The sequence below is a fragment of the Cebus imitator genome, unplaced genomic scaffold (assembly GCF_001604975.1).
Source record: "Cebus imitator isolate Cc_AM_T3 unplaced genomic scaffold, Cebus_imitator-1.0 Scaffold573, whole genome shotgun sequence".
NCBI lineage: Eukaryota > Metazoa > Chordata > Mammalia > Primates > Cebidae > Cebus > Cebus imitator.
The window spans coordinates 220,805-225,913 of NW_016107888.1; positions in this window are offsets into that span (position 1 = coordinate 220,805).

Sequence of the window (5,109 nt, forward strand, 5' to 3'; positions counted from 1 at the left end):
AAAGACTAAGTCTCACTCTGTCACCCAGGCTGGAGTGCAATGGTGCCATCTCGGCTCACTGCAACCTTTGCCTCCCAGGTTCAAGCGATTCTTCTGCCTCAGCCTCCCGAGTAGCTGGGACTACAGGTGTGCACCACCATGCTCAGCTAATTTTTCTATTTTTAGTAGAGACGGGGTTTCATGGTGTTAGCCAGGATGGTCTGATCTTCTACCTCATGATATGCCTGCCTCGGCCTCCCAAAGTGCTAGGATTACAGGTGCGAGCCAACGAGCCCAGCCTGTTCTCACTTTTTTTTTTTTAACCACTGTCATCTGTGTACTTCCTCTCATGCAACAGATTCCAGGGCTGAGGCCCCCACCCCTAACACTCAGGCCTCTCTAGCTCTACTCTGAGATGTGATACATACACTCCCGTGGGAATTTTCTGGACTGTCCTCAAAGGACCACTGGGCAACCCCAAATTCTGCATTTGTACCAGTTCTCCTCTGCCTCAGGATGATGTAGCAGTCCCAAGAGAATCAAAGCCTCCTGCTGCCCCCACCCCTCCCATCCCCACGGCTGAGAACCTGTCCTTCCCGATGATGTCATATCTGGCACATGGGCCTCAGCTAGAATGAGCAGCTGCGGGTCACCCAGTGCAGACCGCTCCTGGCAGGGGAGTAGCCACAACTTGGTCCTGAGCCTGAGCTGCTGCAGGATTTACTACTGCCTGCTTTTCTTGGATCTGACAACTGCAGAAAGGGTTGGAGAAAGGATTTTGAATTTGTCCCAAGAAAATAATTCAAAAGAAGAAAAGTGCTACAGGCAAGAAGGCGTCCATTGGTATGGTAGTGACACTAATCACCAACAACCGAGAAGCCCAGTAATGAGAAGAACCAGCATTTGCCCTGCATTTCACATTACTCTGCCTGCCTGCTCATGATTACCCCGTGAGCTAGGTAGGCGCGTGGTCCAAGTTTACACAATGAGTGAGTGGCCGAGCTAGACTTTAAGCCTGGGCTCTCTCAACTCCACCACTCTGGTGATATTTTCTCCCTCTGATTTAACCACTTGTTTTATGCAAGTTAAATTAGTTACAAATGCCTTCTACTGATTGCCGGCTTACTCTGTGCAGGCATTGTACCAGATGTGCCACAGATGGGCTTCATCACGTCTTTCTCCAAATCCTGTGAGATGGATTTTATTTTATTTTATTTTATGATGGAGTCTCACTCTGTTGCCAGGCTGGAGTGCAGATTTCAGTTCACTGCAACCTCAGCCTCCCGAGTTCAAGCGATTCTCCTGCCACAGCCTCCTGAGTAGCTGGGACTATAGGTGTGCGCCACCACGCCCAGCTAATTTTTATATTGTTAGCAGAGACGGGGTTTCACTATGCTGGCCAGGATGGTTTCGATCTCTTGACCTCGTGATTCGCCTGCCTCAGCCTCCCAAAGTGCTGGGATTACAGGCGTGAGCCATTGCACCTAGCTGGCTTTTTTTCTTTTTAAAAATGATTTCCTTGGAATAAATTATTTCTCATCTCTGAGTCTCAGTCTATATGCAAATAGTGACTACTCTGTAGGGTTGTACTGAGAATGAGATGAGGTGTCCTATGTAAAAGCACCAGGCAAAGATTGGCATTTAATGAGTCTCCATCAATGTGGGGTTCCTGCCTTCTTTTTGCGACCCTTGAGAGCAACTTCTGTGTTTGCTTATCATTTTAGTCAACAAGATGGTTCAGGGCTGCGTGGATGCTTGACCACATATGCAGATGGCTGAGAGCTGGAAGAGTAAATGAATACAGAAGATGCAAAATAGGGTCTGTGGGGTCCTTACTTGCCCAGGGCAGGCAGAATGACTGTTTTCTAGAACTACTCTAAAGTCCCACATTTGGGTTCTGAAAATCAGTGGCATTGCTGGGCAAGGTAGCTCATGCCTGTAATCCCAGCACTTTGGAGGCCAAGAGTTTGAGACCAGCCTGGCCTACATGGTGAAACCCTGTCTCTACTAAAAATACAAAAATTAGCTAGGCGTGGTTGTGCACACTTTTAGTCCCAGGTACTTGGGAGGCTGAGGCAGGAGAATCACTTGAACCCAGGAAGTGGAAGTTACAGTGAGTCGAGATGGCACCATTGCACTCCGGCCTGGGTAACAGAGAGAGATTCTGTCTCAAAAAATAAAATTAATAAAATAAATCAATGGTACAATTATGCAATGGTGGGTGACTAGGCTTTCCTTACATTTCATAGAACACAGACCTAGGGGCTTTAGTCAAGATCAAAAGAAATAATCTGTGAGATACATCCATTAAAATGCTAATGGCATCTTGGGCAGGAATCAGGGACAGTGTCCATCACACAGGGGGAAACAGTCACACTGCACAACCACATCTAGAGAGTTGTGATCGATTCTAGGAACCATGCTAGGAACCATATCAGGAAGGACGCTGATATACTGGAGTGTATACCGAGAAAGGATGGGGAAAGTGACAGAGCACCATCATCTCAGACTAACACTGCCACTTTAAGTTCCAGCTCCCTTTCTAGTCTCAGGCATTTCAAGGAAATCACTTCTTTTCTAACTACAAGCAGCCAAAAAGAGCAGACAGTAAAACACAGATAAGACAGCTCGGGCACAGAGGGAGGTGGGGAGAAAGCCTCTTGGGTAACTGCCAAACTTCACCCTCATACAAAGGGCCCGGTGAAACAGTGGGCCCTAATGAGCACATTCCTTTCCCTTCAGGTGCACTAAGATAGAGCAGACTCAGAGGTAATGCCTGCAGCTGCAGAAAGAGACATCGCAACAGACACTCAACTCTCCCTCCTAGATAAGACAGCAAAGAGACACGGAAGCAGTCCAAGCCTCTGATAAATTCTCCCACCCTGAATTCTTCAAAACTCTTAGTCTGTAAGAGAGTGTGCCGCTGACCTAAGTCGACCAGAAGCTTCTCCCAGGTTTGTTTTCTCTAAAATAAACCTGTCTTGACTGGCGAGCTACCTTTCATGTTTCTTTCCTCTTTCTTTAATTCTTACAGGAGGTTGTGGAAACAAACGGAGGCTGAAGGAACTGAGATGCTGAGTCACGTATTAGTTATTAATTGCTGTGTAACAGATTATCCCCAAACTTAGAGGCTTAAGAAACCATATACATTTGTTAGCTCCCAGTGTCTGTGGGTCAGGAATCTGGTATGAGTGCTCTGTTCAGGATTTCACAAGGCTGCAGTCAGGGTTTTGGTCAGGGCTATGGTTCAGGGGAGGAGGATTTGCTTCAAAGCTCATTCTCACTGCTGTTGGCCAGAAACATTAGTTCCTGCCCCATGCTCTCCACAGGGCAGCTCAACATGGCAGGTGCTGACCCTCAGAGTGATGGAAGAGAGAGTGAGCAAGATGGAAGTCACAGACTTTTGGTCACCTAATCTTGGAAGTGACAGCCCACCACTCTTACCCTGTACTGTTTGTCAGAAGTGAGTTGCTACGTCCAGCTCACACTCAAGAGGAGGGGGTACAAGAGTTGGGGCTCCTTGGGAGCCACCTTAGAGGCTGCCTACCACAGGTGAGGAGGCAGGGAGGACAGAGGATAGATGTGCTCTTTATTAAGAAGGGGTGCTGGTTGAATTGCATGTGGATTGTGGACATAGAGGGGAGAATGCACGAGTGAGAAATGGCAGGGAGGCCTGTTCAGCTAGTGAGTCAGTTAGAACTGCCCAATAATGGAAAGGACTGCTTAGGTAGATAGTGAGCTCCCCGTCACTGGTTGTATCCAAGCAGAAACTGATGCCCTTCAGGGAAGTGGTGGAGAAGGTTCTGGTTTGGGTGGCAAGCTGGACTGTCAGACAGGCCTCTGAATCAGGCAGGCCTCTGATTTTCTGCTGTTTGAACTTTCAGTCATTTGGAATTTAGGAATGATTAGGTAGCAATTTCTACCTGATCATAGCAGAATCTATTTAAATAGTAAGCTCTTTAACTTTTTAAAAGTAGGATTTTCTACAAAGTCGTGGAAAGTGGGTGTGGTACTTTCCACCTGTAGGCCAGGTACTGTGTCACTTACTCCTGCTAACAACTCTCCCATCTCACAGTCAGGCTCCTGGGATTAATATGATGACTCCAGAGTGATGGGGGCCCAGGCTCTTTCTTTCTTGTTGCTCAGCCAGCCTTAGAGAATTGCCTTTGTCTGCGTGGCCCAAGACAGCTCTCCACCACTTCTGTATTCCCAAGCAAGGATAAAAGAAGTGGAGGAAAAGGTCTGACCCTTTTTTCTGTATTTGACTGCTGACAGTTTTTAAGCCCTACCCCTCTGTCTTCCCATGGTGCCTCATGTCTGGCAAGTTGAGAAAGCCCAGGAAAGTCAGGCATGGTGGTACACTGGGGGCTGAGGATTGCTTGAGCCCAGGCATTTGAATCCAGCCTGGGCAACATAGGGAGACCCTGGCCTTAAAACAAAAAAATCCCAGGAGTTCCCTTCTTTGCTGTCAGCAGGAAGTTCAAATCATGAACTTGGTCCCTCACACCAGCCCCACCCCCACCCCCACCCCCATCCCCATTTTATGTCTACCATAAAAATGCAGGACAGATGAGCCCCCAAATTGGGGCTTAGCCCAAGAGGGTGCTTAGCTTCACCCAAGAAAGAATTCAAGGGTGAGCCAGTGGTGTAGGATAGCAACTTTTTTTTTTTGAGATGGGGCTTCACTCTTGTTGCCCAGGCTGGAGTGCAATGGTGCAATCTCAGCTCACTGCAACCTCTGTCTCCTGGGTTCAAGCAACTCTCCTGCCTTAGCCTCCTAAGTAGCTGGGACTACAGGTGCATGCCACCATGCCTGGCTAATTTTTTGTATTTTAGTAGAGATGGGGTTTCACCATGTTGGCCAGTCTGGTCTTGAACTCCTGACCTCAGGTGATCTGCCTAGCTTGGGCTCCCAAAGTGCTGGAATTATAGACATGAGCCATGGCGCCCAGCTTTGGATAACAACTTTTATTGAAGTGGTGGTATACAGCAGCAGCAGAGAGACTGCTCCTTGCGGAGTAGGGCTACCCCATAGGCAGTGTGCCCAGAGTAACAGCTCAGAGGCAGTTCTGCAGTCATATTTATACCCACTTTAGTCATATGCAAACTAAGAGGCAGATTATGCAGAAA